Genomic DNA, 17,587 nt, shown 5'->3' on the forward strand with positions numbered 1-17,587 from the left:
AACTTTTCTTTTATCAAAAAGGAATCCCGGCTTTGGCCATAACCGTTCGATGGTTTTGACCGAGAGGAGGTACTGAGATGACCCTAACTTTTATAGATTTGGTCATTCAATTGGGGTGGAGGTCTTTCGTTTATCGAAAGGAAAGTCCGATTTGAAAGTGGGCCTCTCGTTCATTGAAGGAATCGAGAGGGCAATTTGGTTTTGATCCTAACTGCAGGAAGGTTTGACCAAGTGGGGAGTTTTGAGACAATCCTAACTTTTGTAGGTTTGATTGCTCAATTTGTGGACCTCTCGTTCATGGAAAGAATCGAGAGGGGATTTTTGTTGTAGTCCTAACTATTGGAAGGTTTAACCAGGTAAACATTAGGAGTGGGAGTACAAATCCTAATGGGAGTTTAGTGTTTATCACTTTGTTTATAATGATCGGGTTATCCCTAAGAAAATTAGATGTAACATTCTTTCGGGAACTTCCCATTACATGAATTATTCACCCCAGCTTCCTTTGCAAAACCGGGTTTAACATTGTACTTAGTTGGATGACCGGGTTATCCTTAAGAATACCAGGCTTAGCACTCTCCAGGAACTTCCCGTGAATGAAAGGAAATAGTTTAGACTCATATACATATTGGAGTATTGAGAAGGAGTTTATACTCGTATACTCTTCGGAGTTATCATTTGGCTCATTCTAGCTTTATGGTGCTAGAGTCGATTAAGGCTTGAATTTTGTTCTTTAGACCGAAACAAACTTCAGTGGGATGGAGAACCCTCCTATGGTACGCATAGTAGTTTGGATCCGTAATCCTCTTAGCTCCCTCCTGATCTTTAATAGGTGGTAGCTCAATCTCACCGTTATTCAGGAGGTACTCGAAAATCTCTGGAACTTCCTCATCCTTGAAAGAGTACTCTTTTTGGAGTTTCGGATCTGGAGTCCTTTGCTGCTTTTGAGGTTGTTGTTGTGACATCTAATAATTATCATCAGCAACTACAGGCATTGACTACCGGCTTCTTTTGGTCTTCTTCCTTCTGTGGAAGCGTTCGGCTTGTTCACCGCGCACCTTCAAATCTTTCCAAGTCTTGGATGGGTTTAATCCCATAACTCCCAACACATCCAAAGAGAGGTTATTGTGGCAAGTTTGTAGGATGAATTCCTCCATAATCGAATCTCGGCAATTCATCGCCTTGTTCCGGAAGCATTTAACAAAGTCATCAACTGTCTCGCTATCTTCCTATTTCTCTTCAAAGAGTGTCCTGATGGATACATCGGTGTCGTCATCAAAGAAATTACTGAGGAATGAAGTCTCCATATCGTCCAAACTGTTGATGCTTCTAGGCTTGAGATGGTGGTACCAATCGAAGGTAGGCCTGTGAAGGATGCTAACGAATGACTGAACCATCAAGGCATCATTATCGAAGATCATGCCCAAGTGGGACTTGAAGTAGATCATATGTTAAGTGGGAGAGCCCTTCCCGTCGAATGGCGTAAAGTCAATCAGGTTGAACTTTACCGGATACAGAATCGAATCCCACTCTCTTGGGTAGGGACACGGAATCGCGGTCTTCTTTACTTTTTGAGCAGACATCATTACGTTGATTTTACTCTCGAGGTCCTTCATTTTCTCATCCTCACTCGTATCCTTCCTTGGTTGATTTCGAGGAGGAACATCGCGACCACCCCCGGCATTGTCATCATCGGTGCGACCACCCCCAGCATCGTCGTCTTCATTGGGACCACCCCCAACATTTTGGTCAACGAGAGGGTTATAAGTATTAAGGCCTTCATCCACATCTGCATCGCTATCTGCTTGGTTAGCAATGTTACGACAGCTGGATTCACCAAGTTGATTAGATAGAGTTCGAAGTCGTTGGTTATGCTCTTCTCTCATCCGTAGCATAGCCATTTCCATTTCAATCTTGAAACTCTCTTTTTGCTTAGCTAGAACCTCCTCGATGATTTTGGCTATTTGCTCGGTGTTGATCATAAACACTTCCCGGGGTAGGAGTCACACATTTGGAATCACACCCATGTGAGGGTGAAATATTTCCCTGATAAGTTTGGTACACAGACAGTGAGAATCCGCTCTCCGAGTACTTCTCTTTCGAGATTTATTCATACCCCCAGCCCAATAGTACAACTCATCGATGTTACGGTTAGAGTAACCTATCATCTCCTCCTTGTCTCGAGCTGTGTGCGGGGACCTATCGGCAATTTTAGACGCCTATAGAGAGCACCAGAATTTTAGGGCACATCGGATTCACTTGCATCCCTTAAGTGGAAGTAGGATGTGGGGAACATCTTAGACATGCTTAACGCAAACTCCATTCAAAAGTAGAGGCTAGCAGCATTCAGCCTAAATGGCGACGTCGGAGGTTGGTTGTGACGCCCTTGTTTTCACACATGGCTACAGTCTAAGGTGAACCCAGAGATGTCAAACTTGTCATGCACCTACACTATGCATAAACACGTTTCACCAATCACAGTAATATCCTCTAGTGGAATCAAATAAAAGTATAGGTACAAAATAGGCAAAATAAGGAAGAAAACACAATAGATATGATATAAAAGAGGTGTCTCAAAATAAAAATCATGTCTCAACTATAATACACCTGATAACTAAAATAATGATCATGTCAACATGAATCAACTAGAATCGTACTAAGACACACTGCCTTTATAATATGAAAATAAAACTCTAATGTCTGAATAAGATCATAAAATCTACTATGGAGCCTCTACAAATAACTCATGTGACGGTGACTATGCAAGAACTCTGTCATCCTATGGCTCTCCGAACCTTTGTACTGCCTGAAAGGAAGAAAACCACAAAAGAACTACATAAAGAGCGTTAGAGTGCTATAGTAAGATCATCTCCATCCGCCCCTAGGGGAAGGGCTGTTAGGTGTAGTGGAGGCTATATCTATTAATCATAATCTACCAAGATTATTTCCTCTGTATCTAAGTATAATTAACATTTAGAAACCTACAACATGAGACGTAGTACATCGAGTGAAATAATCCAAACAAGGAAACCCTCACGTATATACCATATGTCTTAGTTTGTAGATATCTAAACATTAATACAGAGATGAAGATAAACAATCTAAATGAAATTAATTATTAAAAACTCACAACACGAGACCGGTACATCGAGCGAAATAATCCAAACAAGGAAACCCTCGTGTATATACCATATGTCTCAAATTATGAATCGCTAATTATCAATCCCAACTAAAAAAAAAGTGAATATTACGGAAAAGTAAAGACATCTAATATCATATTTATGGTATCTTCTCTTATCACTATGAGGATAGAAGAAATTTTAGCATATAATCCTGTGTACTTTTGAAGGAAAAATACCTCTGTCATATATCTCGACGATGAGTCATATCGTAACTGGCATCCACCAAAGACTCAGACTATCATTCACCGTCCAAAATACAAATCCTTGTAAAATTCTAATTCACCGCATTATCATGCATAACGGACTACCCTGAAGGTGTCCTAAATAGAGTATACAGCTCATTAGTCTCATCCCAATCTCAGTGTGTAACATGAGTACGGGATGGCCTGCTATAAAGGTATCCTAAAAGATTGTTCACAAGCCTCATCGCACCCTCGTGAGGATAGACTGCTAGACAAAGCATTTAAACCAGACTCAATGACCTATATAAATGGAATATCGATGCACTACCCCCACGTAGTACTGAACTAAGCTAATCAACAATATCCATCTCGAGTATAAACTGTCTATATATGGTTTATCAACGCACTATCCCATATAGTACTGAGCTGTGTTCATCAACGATATCCAACATGTATATGAAAATCTCCAACTCAAAATATAAACAACTGAACACTTGTCAAATTCCTCCTCTACGATACCCATGTGTGTGCAACGACACTATACTTGTGTATTCATGAATTTATCTATAAAGAAATGCGACTCGAATCTCGCAAACGCATCTCGAAATGGTGCAAAAACAAAACTCAAGAAAATCTAGAAATTTGCTCGTTAGTCGACTTATGCCTGGCATAAGTAGACTTAGGCAAGTCGACTCATAAGTCGGCTTAGTCGACTGTTAAGTTAACGTTTCGATGTTTTTCACAATTTTTCTTAAACGTCATGCTAATCCCTCAAACACATGTGGGCAAATCCTCCTTTGCTAAAAACATAGATATTATCTTCCTCTCGACGAATTCTTCACCAATCTCTTCCAAAACTTGAATATCAAAGCTAGGGTTTGAGAGGAGGGGTGGCTATTGTATTGTCATGGAAAAGTAGTCCAGAAAGGGTTTAGATGAGAATATATAAGCCTAGGATTTAAACAAAACGAATACAACCCGAAACCCAAAAGAAATATGGAAAATAGCTGATAAGTCAACTTACGACTTTGATAAGTCGACTCACCTTATGTAAGTCGACTCATAAGTCGACTTATCAGAAGTTGACTTAGCACAGACTTAACAGTTGTTTTGTGCATGTTAATGCATGTTTCTCTCCTTTACCCACATATATACATTGAATTGATCTCAAATCAATTCCTATCATAGTCAAACATCAAAAGATGTTATTTATCATCATATAACATATTTATTATTATTTATCATATAATATTCAAATTCCGTGGTTTTACATTTCTTCCCCCTTAAAAGAATTTCATCCTCGAAATTCAGCAATCGTATATTAGGGATTAATAATAAGAGAAAAGCACTAAGAGGGAATAATCTAGGCAAGAATTTCCTCCTATACACATATCTTACCATTAATACCTAGATATGAATCACTTACAATATCTACACTTAACAAACTAGAATGCAAATACTCCCACTTAACCCCTAACAAAGCGGAACTAGTACGTCGGGTAAAAAATCCAAACAAGGAACCCTCATATATATCATGTGCTTCGAATGATTAGGAGTTCAGTGTTAATACCCCAATTCTAGCATTAAATATAAATATGACTATATGAGCATATAACCAAATTATTAGGAGTTAAGTAAATCAAAATGAACCAATCAATTTATTGGTTCAAACAGGTCTGGGAAGTCACGACGCATATCCTCCTTGCTCTCCCAAGAATCCTCCTCATCTCCTTTCCTGTTCCACTGGACTTTGATCAAAGGAATCACCTTGTTTCTAAGCTTCTTGTCCTCCTTGGTATGCATACACATAGGAATTTTAATAGTAGTCAAATCATCAAGTATTTCAACCTCGGGAGTGTCTAACACTCACTGCTGCTCCTCGTCGCGTAGATGCTTCTTAAGAATTGAAACATGGAAAAAATCTGGTATTGTTCCCGTCGAAAATTGGTTTCATTGCTTTCGAATCCATTACAACTTCAGGTGTTAGAACAATTCAAAATAAAGAAAAATTTAGTCTTTTTATAAGACTTTTCTTACAATAAAAATAAACAGGAAGATTTCCCGAGAACACATGCAGAGATTGTTTATCGGTCTTCTTCTTACGCAAGATATTTTATGGTGCCAGGGTTTATCCATGGACCACCGAACGATCAGATCTGAAGAACGGTTTCGTTGCCTCGCAAAGGAGACAATAAACTAAAGTGAATATCTCAGTAATGTGGGATACTCACTCTTCTCGAGAATCATAGCCAGGTGCGATCTCAAGGGAAACAAATGAACTAGACTGTAGATCTCTCGAACCCTTCCTCTTTATACTGAGTAGTTCGCCGAGATCTCCTTCTCCTCTCTGAAAATTCGTGCCCTTCACTCTCCCAACCGACAAGGCTTCGCCAAGGCTCAAAAATTCTAGATCAGTTCAAATAAAGGCCCTAGGGCTATATTTATAGGCTTTGGAAGCTCTATTTTCAAATAATAATGAATGATTTGACCTCATCCTTAGTTGAATCACGTTCAAATCAATTCGAGAGGAAGTTGGATCATGATCTACATAAATTTGGGCGGTTAACAGCGAAAAACAACATTTTTGGGGTCCAGGACATTCCCTGTGCTTTAACCCTAGTCGAGAGAGTGTCAGGCTTAGCGAGATAGTCTCGGCCAGGTCACGACTATCTCAGCCCTGGCCAAGACAAAAAAATGTGTCTTGGCCTTGGCTGATATGCTAATTTTGCGCTTTTTGACTATTTTTGTTGTATCTTTCCGGTCTGGTTTCAGAACGACGTGATTTAAAGTGGGTTGGAAAGCTAGAGAAGAGATATACAACCTCCCACAGGTGAGTCACATGTGGAGTGGATGAGATGTGAGTGACACTTCATCTTTTACGGTCAAAACGCAACTCTCGGTTGAGTTGCTTCATCATCGTTTAACTGTCTCTTTGACTTGTACGCCTGGTCAACTTACTTCATGCATTTGTTCATATCAAATAATCCACTTTGACTAAAAATATAACGTTCATCGTCTTCTCTCCACCTCGAGTTACTTATAGTAACCCATAGGTAATTTTTTATGCCTACAGATACCCCCTTCAAAGTATTTTAGTCTCGTTCTTTTATAGAAGAGCCTAAAATACTTTGAATGTTATAGGCTCAACCTTTAGTCAGTATAAAAAGACCTACAATTGGCTTCAGTTCTTGACTTCTTCAATTCTCAGTCTATTCAGTATTTTGTCAAATAGCTGAAATCCTTCTGGTGCTGCGTTTATCGTCTTACCGTTAACAAAGTCTCAAATTGAAACTGTTGTGTTGATTTCTAATTTTAAACTCGTGTCTGAGTCGATGTTGAATTGACTATCTCCCTTAGGGATTCATATTCGGGTTACGGTTGAAATCCTTAGAATTTTCCTTTGACTTAGGATTAATTCGAGCCTTGTTTTAACAAAAATTGTTAGCGTATTGACCATCATCATAACGCATTGACATACATTGACTTATGGCTATGTGTTGATCAGCATTGAATTTCATCGCAACATGCTTACGGCTACACGTTGATTGATGTTGACTTTCATCGCAACGCGTTGACCGGTGTTGACTTTCATCGCGACACGTTGACTTGTGTTGACTTTCATCACATTGTGTTGACCAACATTGACTCACAGCTACGCATTGACTGGCTTAAACATAGTTTATACTCATACGTTGACTGGAGTCTACATTGTTTAGGCTCTTAAGGTGTTGGAACAGGGAAGACCAGTTTATACTCGTATACTCCTAGGAGTTTCGGGAATCAGTTTAACCTTGTGTACCTGTTAGATTTTCAAGGAGATGTAGTTTATACTCATATACTTATCAAAGTGTGAATACGGGTTTCAAAACCCCAAAATGACCAATAACAGACGAATATGTATCAAATGCAGCATTATAGAGTACTTTGGGCCCTTTTTTGGGCCCGAGACTGAATCCGCATCCCAACCTTAGCCAAGACATGACCGAGACACTCTCAGCTTGGTCAAGATAATCTCGGCTAGGCAAGAAAGAGAGGGTATATGAGAGAGAAAATGAGTGGGGTCGGCCTAGGGTATGGGTGTAGGCTTTTGTACAAGAGGTAGGGGTATTCCTATTGTCCAAAGGTTTTTTCAAAACCCTCCCCCATGTACACCATCTTCCCCCTCTTTTTTTTCAAACTCTCTTCATCTTCAAACTCTCCTCCAAACCAAACTCCTCATAACCCATCATTCTGTTGGCCTTTTTGTTTTGATGATGTCTAACAACAATTTATATCTAATGTTGTTTGTCTAGTGTTTGTGTTTTGTATTTATGTTAGGCAAACAATATGTTGGAGTATTGTTGGATTGTGCCTACACGATCACATTCAAACAGAGGTTGGCGGAATATCGGTATGAAACCTTACAATTCAAGTTAAACATTCAAATTCAAGCTTCATCCACAAAGTTTACCAAGTATATATATATATATATACACAAGTTTTGGTTTTACTGTTTCCAAGTTTATATATATGAAACAATTGAATATAATTAGAAAATATATACTTGGTTCATATTTATATGCATGCATATGATTTCATCAATATAAGGCTTATTTAGTTAAATGAAATCATATTTATTGTTTTGAAAAGTTTGCAAAATATACAATTTTGAGAAAATGTTGAGTTAATTGGTTTATAGACTTAACAATCATTATATACATCTTTTATTAAATCTACAAAATCATTTTTTAAAGTTTCAAAACATGGTTTAGGCAAAATGTCAAAATTCATGTGTTTTTATTTTCATATTTTGGACATATTTGCAAAATAATGATATTTTACAAATGGGAGGTGATTTTTGTAACATGTGTATTATCATGTTTACAATCAATTCCCAAAGTTTCATAATCTTTGGATTTTATTTGTTATTTTTAATCAAGGTTTAAAAGTCAGATTTTTAACATGCACAGTCTTTGTGCATGTTCATAAGTCGACTTATCAAAGTTTATAAGTCGACTTATGAAATACTCTGGAATGTGCAAAATATTTCGACCAAGTCGACTTAGATGAACTGTTAAGTCGACTTATACTAAGTCGACTTATGAAATTTTCAAGTCAACTTATAAACTGATTTTTTGACTGTAATGGCTAGTTACAAGTCGACTTATTACTGTAGCAAGTCGACTTATAGTACTGTAACGGCTAGTTTTCTAGACTCCTTGATTTTTGGGTTTCTTATCCTTTTGTTGGGTTTTTCTTATGTTTTTGGATCTCCTATATATATCTACTTAGCTCTATAATGGATGTTTAAGAGAAAAGTTTCAAAGAGTTTTTACAAGTTTGTTTAAGGGTTTCAAGTTTATTTCAAGTTTGTGAAGAAATTTTCACAAGAGCTAGAGGAGATCATCCATTGGTGTTTGAGCATTCAACTCTTCTCCTTCTCTCTCTTGTCATCATAGAGAAGTTTTTCTAAATTCTTATCTAGCTTTTTATATTGCTTGATTTTCATATCCATAAGCTAGAATTTATTTGAGTTTAGATTTGTTTTTTATTTATACTCTTTGTTACACACACTCACATTGAGCTTTTAGTATTTTCATACTTAGTATATTTGGAGTTATGAGATTGTAACATTGAGAGTGAATTCAATTGAGTTCTCACCTTATATAGAGAACAAATCATTTATTGTAGAGAGTTTTATTGCGATCTTCACTTTGTATTACACTAGTACACCGAGAGGAGTGTGTGGTGAGAAACGGGGTTGTTCTAAGAGGAGTGGCGTCGCTAGTAAAAGCTTAGAGAGAGGTGGTAAATCCGAGCACTTGAAGGAGACACAGGCTAGAGACCAGCACTTGAGGTTGAAGTTAGTGTAGTTACATTGTGAGATTGTGAACGTTAATCAGAGAGTGTAAAAAACTGATATTGTGTGATATAAACGTTATTCGAGTGAGCGTAGAAAACCTGATTGTGATAGTGGAGATCTCCTAGAGGTGAGGAGCGGAGACGTAGGTCGTTGGAACCGAACTCCGTGATCATATCGCTTGTTTACGATTGTCTATTTGCATACCATCACTCTTGTTTACTCTTGTTTATATATCCTTGCATATATCTCATTGCTAGGATATTACTCTTTGTTTATATTGCCCATTCTTGCACATAACTCTTCTATATCTATCTTGCAAGAATAATTCTTTAGTTAGTTTTAATTGGCATAAAATCGGATTAGATTAGTATAAGACCCTATTCACCCCCCCCCCCCCCCCCCCCCCTCTAGGGTCTAACACATTCTCCTCAATTAGAATCCTTAAACCCCTCAAACTCTTGCCATTTAAAACCCTATAACTTCTCAAAAATTCAGAAATTATCTCCTCTTTACTTGGCTGAAATTCCTCTCCAAGCTCTTGGGGTTTTTTCTCAAGTTCAAAACTTGGTTCTCTTGTTGGCATTGGGTTCAAGCTCTTGATTTGGGTAAGTTCCTCTCCATAATCCTATGTTGTATGCTTGATTTTTATTCAAGAACTCATGGTTTTAATGTAAAGATTAAAGCTTAAATCTTGTAATGTGGGTATGCATCAAGAGTTTATGAATTTGTATATCAAGATTAGAGCTTTTTGATCTCTTGAATTGGGTTTTTGTAGGAACGATTGAAACTTGAATGTGGGTTTTGAATATGGCCGAAATTTGGGGGGTTTGTTGCAAAGTGGGTTGAATTTTATAGGGGATGTTGCAAAGTAGGCCAAATTTTTGGAGGGGTTCATGTGCAAAAGTAGGCCAAATTTTGGAGTTTTTTGCAAAGGAGGCCGAACTTTTGGAGTTTGTTGCAAAGGTGGCAAAGTTTTTGAGTTTGTTGCAAAGGTGGCCAAACTTTCTTGAGGGGTTTATGTGCAAAAGTGGCTGAATTTTTGGCGGGCTCATGTGCAAAAGTTGGCCGAACTTTGGAGTTTAGGGTGAATGGTTTTCCCCCTTTTCAATCATTACCGAACTTGAATATGCTCATGGCTAGCATTGAGCCTTGGGCATGAGGTTTATTTTTGGTATTTTACCCAAAATTGATCATGTGGGTCCTAAATGCAATTTGAACCCGTTGTTTGCATGTATGAACTCGTTGGTTTAATTAAACTCCAACCATAAAATACTATTTTATTTTTAGGATTTTGGTTAAAGATCGTAATTTCCCTTTTTTTTATTTCAAGTTCTTGAATTTATATTTGTACCTGATCCACCAATTTTCATTGGAGGTAACAATGTTTCCATGACGGTCGTGCTTTCATAGGAGTCACTCAATTTCTCGGCACAGTGAGAAGGAGTCTCCTGCAATTTCTTCATATGGGGGTAAGCTTTCTAAATTTTTTATATTCTGTGTATTGCACCCTCATTTGTCTCCTTGGTGAGTCAATCGGGAAGAGCGAATGTCCTAATTCGCGGGGATTGAAGCATTTAAAATACGTATTTTGCTTGGCCAATACACGTTTTCAAGCATACCGGATGATTTTGTGCTATGTTACACCCTCGTTTATCTCCTTGGCGAGCCATTCGAGAAGAGCCGATGTCCTCCTTTACGGGGATTGAAGCTTTAAAAAACGTGTTTTGCTTAGTGTAAAACCCTGAAAATTTGTGATAATATAATTAATGTATGATTAATTATAATAAGTAGATATTTATTATGATGAATATTTTCTTATGATGTATGAGTACACTAACAAGCATTTTTGAGTATAAAGTAGTTAGTAAAAGAGAAAAAAAATAGTCGAAACATGCACAAAGGCCAAAAGAGTGAAAATTTGGGAAAAATAACCAGTTAAAAGTTTCTATATTTTAGACACTTATACAGTTAGAATATGAAAAACATAAATAGACCAAAGTTGTAGGTCTCTTCTATAGCTTTCCAATAATTTTTAGATCACCTCATTCTATGGTCGGACAAGAAAGTTAAAGTTTGAAATTTTGAAAGACCATGAAAGACATAAAGAGCTTTTGAATTTTTGAAAAAACATAAAAGACCAAACTCTTTTATAAACACTAGTTTGAATTTTCAAAAGATATTAAGAGCTTTTGGAGCGGGATTTCTGTTTATTTTTGCCTTTTGGCTTGGAGATCTACTTTGGAATTTTATCTTACACGATTTTCAATAACTTTTAGGTGAGTTTCATCTCTGCTAATCCCTCTCCTTGTTTTAAAACATTTTTAAAGAGTTTTCAATATGATTTCTTAGGTCTATTTAACTAGTTTGTGTATAAAAAGAAAATCCTTTTGTATTATATGTATAAAGATAGGATATTTTCATGTTTAAAAGAGTGAGAACAAAATTTAAAAAAGGTTTTAAGATTTGAAAACATTTAACCATGTGCTTTAACTGAGTTTTGCAAATTCTAATCGTCGTAAAGATGATTCATGCATGTTTAAGGGTTTAAGTGTGATTTATTATGCAAATAATTATGTTTTATATGTTAGAGTTGTTCCCAAATATGTTAATCTGCTATTTTTAATATTTCATGCAAGTTTCATATTATTTTAAGTACGTTTGTATCACAAGAACACGACATGAACGTATATGTGCAAAAACCTGCACGGTCGACCGCCCATCCCACTCTTGGCCTGTGTATGTTTCTCTTCACTGTTTCTATTTTCAGGATATGTTCTCAAAGTTTTTATGTTGTATTACGACCCTTATGAGTTGTTTAACACCTGAGATGTTGGTGAACACCATATATTAACACGCATATCGAGATATATTTACGTACACTTAGTTTATGTTGACATGACACACATTGTTGAGATGTTTGTCATACATTGAGTTGATGAAAGTTAATTAACATATAAAAATAAATTATTTAATCAGTTATGGATGCTCAATATTGTTGTTTATCTTGTAATGAGATCTTGGTTGTACCACACTAGGAGTATTTGGTTGTTTTTCCCGTAATAGGACTTCGGCTGTACCAAATACTCGAAGATGATCGGTGTGTTTTTGAGATTGGACTGATGTGCTTATTCACCAATGTACGATCATCTGGTAGCATACGGGAAAATAGGGAGATAAAACCTATTAGCGTAAAACGATTGAGCAAGGACGTTAAATCCACATAATATTATAAGAACCTTACAAAAGTATCATTAGTTTATGTAGTCGGATTAGGGAGATAAAACGTATTGCCACACAGGGATTGAGTAATAGCCTTATAAGAGTATCGCTATTGCACGTGGAGATGCACAGATATTTGTATTTACAGTTGTAGTTCGCTCTTGTGTTTGATTACCCGTGAGTAGGGTACATCCTTGATATGAGGCATACATGATATGGCCTATAATAATTTTGGGTTGGTGACATTTTTTACAATTAATGCGCCAACTACTTAAGAGTAGTTCGAGATGTGGTATTGGTTCTATATGGTTGAGGTTTGGAGTATTTTTCTTTATGTACAGTTTTCATTCATAGGATTGGAATTGGTATTTAGGGATCCATAATTTGACACATAGTATATACATGAGGGTTTTCTTGTTTGGATTATTTCGCTCGATGTACTAATTCTCATGTTATGGGTTTCTAAATGCTAATCTCCACTTAGAATTTTGCGAATATTTTTATACATACATGTACTAACAGCATTTTCTTACATACTCTAACCCCTTTCCATTGGGAGCAGTGGAGATGATCTTGCTAGCGCTTTGAGGCTCATTGTTTCCCCCTTTCAGGCAGTGAGTCTAGCGCACGAAGAGTTACATGTTGATAGGATTGCATCTTAAATTCCACCTAGATATTATTATATTTGTAGTTATTTCAGAACTCCATATTTAGTTGTTTATTTTCAAACTCTAGACTTATATTTTATTTTGTAGAGGCTGAGTGCCTTAATGATATTACATTTGACTCATAGTATTGAGATTTATTTCAGACTCATAGGTATTCCTATTCTATTTTAGTTAAGATCATTTATTTGTTATTCTTCTAATTCTTCTATACATATCTGATCTTGTACTATTTTTATTATTTGTCCGTTTGGTACCTTCACCTTTTGTTGACTCTACTGGAGAGATAGTAACTGTGATGGTGAGATGTGTCGTAGCGTAGTGTTAGTGCTTGGCAGGTTTGACAATCCGCGTTTCACCTTCGACCGTAGCCTTTTGTGAACCTTGGGACGTCACAATTGGTATCAGAACTCTAGGTTCTAATATCCTAAGGATCATTCTTGTGTCATATTGTGGAGCTAGGATAGAGTTTCGTAGGAATCATGTATATAGTCCGCTAGGAATTCTTAGTATGAGTGAGGACGTATTATATATATATATATAACGAAAATTACCAAATTTTTTTATGATGAACTATTTTCTTTGAATTACAAAGCATGCTGTGAATGAAAAGTGATATGATTTACGTATTGGTATACGTTATGATTTTCATGCTTGAGATCCCATTTACTATGTTTAATAAGCTCTACTTTTGAAATTATAGATGTCAGGAAGAGGACGTGGACGCAGAGGTGATCGTGCTCAGGGAGCTGAGTAAGGTGATAGAGAGCCCAAGCCACAGCAGGTTCTGTAGTATTTAGTGGATCTCATAGCGCCGTTAGTAGCTTGGCTAGCGGCGATTGAGGAACAATTGGTGAATCACGCTCAGCAAGAGACCCCCATTCAGGAGGAGACACCGAAGGAGACACCTGTAGATAGATTACCACTAATTGATGATGGAGCTACTGAGATGGAATCTTGGCTTCGTCTGGTAGAGAGGTACCAGAAGTTGAAGGCAACTGAGTTTCAATGTTCGTCGGATTCCATTGTTGCATATAAATGAAAGGAAGATGTGAGCAACATTTTGGACATGTTCAATGTGAACACTATGCAGATGCAGAGGCTAGCAGTTTTTAGCCTCAAGGGCGATCCTGGAGGATGGTATTAGCTTCGTTTCACTCCAGAGCAGAGGCTGACGGTTTCATGGGAGACTTTTGTGTATTTCTTCAACGTGTAGTATTTGTCGACTGCACCAAAAGCCAGGAAGGAGTTAGAGATAGCTCGGTTGGAGCATGGAGATATGTAAGTGATGGATTTTGAGAGTAAATTCATGTCACTACTTAGATTCATGGACATGTGGCACACCGAGGAGCTGCAGGCTCAGATGTTCATGATGGGACTTTACCTAAGTTTATGTCGATATCTAGTATCTCGAAGGTTCCATTCAGTACAAGAGGTGGCACATGCTGTCATGGTTCAGGAGACAGACACAGCTATGTTCCTTAAGGTAAAGGTCAGAGATCATTTGCAGGATCAGGAGGACCTCGGTAGCAAGGTAAGGGTCCACATTAGTAGGGTACCTATAAGAAGGGACATCAATAGGATCAGAGGGCACAGCAGCAGCATAGATTTTAGGGGACTTATTTCAATTGCAATAAGTTCGGCTACCAGTAGGATTCAGTTGTTCCTCATGACCATGGAGCGAGCAGAGCAGTGGTGGATGGTACTTTCCTTGTGAACTCGTTTCCAGCACATATTCTTTTTGATTCTGGCACTTCGCATTCTTTCATCTCCTATGATTTTATAGTTAGACTCCATCTTGTAGCACAACCTTAAGATATTTTGCTATCTGTATCTACTTCTTTGGGAGAGATTTCTCTTTTAGAGAGTGTTTGTAGGAGATGTGTTGTCAGCTTGGATGATTCCGAGTTCGTGATTGACTTGACCATGTTGCGTATGTCTGAGTGCGATGTTACCTTGGTGTGGATTGGCTATCTTCCTACCATGTGAGCATCGACTATTTTATGAAGACAGTCAGCTTGCAAGCTTATGATGGATCTGAGTTGGTAGTAGCTCCAAAGGCAACCAGTTTGCGGAGTCATTTCTATCATACGTCGAGGAGGTGATGTTGCGGGATCGGGGCGCAGATTTGAGCGAGACGTGAGTGGTCTCAGAGTACCAGGATGTCTTTCAGGATATACCAGGTTTACCTCTAGTGAGAGAGGTCAAGTTTTGTATAGAGTTGTAGTCAGGCAACGCCCCGATTTCCCAAGCTCCTTACCGTTCGGCGCCTGCTGAGATGAAGGAGCTCCAGATCTAGTTAGATGAGTTGTTGTCTCAGGGATTCATTCACCGGAGTCATTCTCTGTAGGGAGCATTGGTCCTTTTTTTGAAGATGAAGGATGGGAGTATGTGATTGTGCATCGATTATTGTGAGTTGAACAAGGCCACTATCCTGAATAGGTACCCACTACTAAGGATTGATGACTTGTTTGACCAGTTGCAGGGAGCGTAGTATTTCTCGAAGATAGATCTTTATTCTGGTTATCATCAGTTGTGGGTTCGGGAGATGGATATTCCCAAGACTGTCTTCCTGACTCGATTTGGGTCTTTCGAGTTTCTTGTCATGTCGTTTGGTCTGACCAATGCACTCGTAGCATTTATGGATATGATGAATCAGGTTTTTTCTCCATACTTAGACCAATTCGTGATAGTCTTCATTGACGATATTGTTATTTATTTAAGGTCAGAGGCTGAGCACGAGCAGCATTTGAGGTTGGCATTGCATACTTTGCGGGAGCACCAGTTGTATGCTAAATTTAGTAAGTACGAATTATGGTTATCAAAGGTCAGATTTTTGGGCCATGTCATTAGCTGGGAGGGCATTGTAGTAGATCCGGCTAAAGTAGAGGTCGTTCTTGATTGGGAGCCACCGAATACCGTTACTGAGATTCGTAGCTTCTTAGGTTTGGTGGGCTATTACAGGAAATTTATTTAGGATTTTTCGAAGATCGCGATGCCACCTACACGTCTTACTGAGAAGGGTGTATAATTTATTTGGGGCAAGGAGCGCCAGGAGGCCATTGAGACATTCAAGGCTAAGTTGACTTCAACGCCAGTGCTGATTATTCCCAGCATTGATAATAAATTTGTTGTCTACACTGATGCATCATTATCGAGAGATGTTTTGATGCAGACCCAGAGAGTTGTGGCCTAAATTTTGAGACAGCTGAGAACTCATGAATGGAATTATCCTACACACGATTTGGAGTTAGCGACAGTAGTCTTCGACTGAAGGCGTGTTGGCATTATTTGTATGGGGTGCAGTTTGAGTTTTTACAAATCACCAAAGCTTAAAGTATCTCTTTTCATAGAAAACCTCAACTATAGGCAGCGACGATGGGTAGAGTTTATTAAGGATTATGAGTTCGCTATACAGTACCATTCGGGAAAGGCGAACGTGGTAGCAGACGAGTTGAGCAGGAAGCATCATCGCGGGCTTGTAGCTTTGAGGTGTTCATTACATCTAGATCTTTATACCCTCAGCTACTATGATTTCAAACCAAAGATTGGCAGGAACAGTGCTTTCTCAAGAGCTTTATCATGGCAGCCATCTTGGAGCGATAGAGTGGTCGAAGCTCAGCTAGAGGATTCTTGGATTCAAACACGTAAGGGGGAGATTTCTAAGCATCCCAAGGATGTTTGGACAGTTAGAGCAGATGGAGGTCTTCGGATGAAGGGCTGAGTAGTTATGCTAAACAATCCACCGCTAAAGAGGCATCTATTTGACGAGGCACATCGTAGTAGGTATACAATGCATCCAGGCACGACGAAAATATACAAGGTCCTAAAGAGGCATTTCTGGTGGATTGGCATGCATAGAGAGATTGCAGAGTATCTGGCTAAATACTTTACTTGCCAACAAGTTAAGACAGAACATCAGAGACCTACAGTAATCTACATCCTTTATCTATTCACGAGTGAAAGTGGGCAGATATTTTCATGGATTTCATCGTAGGGTTATCTAAATAAAAGAAATTAAATGATTCTAATTGTGTGATAGTAGATAGGTTGACGAAGTTGGCGCACTTCCTACCTGTGAGGACAACTTATAAGAAAAATACATATGTGAGGATTTTCATCCAGGAGATTGTTCTATTGCATGGAGTTTCATAGACAATTGTATCGAATTGGGGCTCAGTCTTCACATCCCACTTTAGGAGGAGTTTTCAAGATTCTTTCGATAGCCTGTTGACTTTTAGTAGTGTCTTCTACCCCCAGATAGACAGTCAGACAAAGAGGGAGAATCAAGTGTTGGTGGGCATACTGTAGGCATGTGTTTTTGATTTTCAGTGTAGCTGGGAGGACCACATCCTATTGATTGAATTTGCATATAATAATAGTTATCAAGCTACTATCGGGAAGCTGGGAGGACCACATCCTATTGATTGAATTTGCATATAATAATAGTTATCAAGCTACTATCGGGATGGTACCGTATGAAGCATTTCCTATTGATTG

The sequence above is a fragment of the Asparagus officinalis genome, chromosome 6 (assembly GCF_001876935.1).
Source record: "Asparagus officinalis chromosome 6, Aspof.V1, whole genome shotgun sequence".
Classification (NCBI taxonomy): Eukaryota; Viridiplantae; Streptophyta; class Magnoliopsida; order Asparagales; family Asparagaceae; genus Asparagus; species Asparagus officinalis.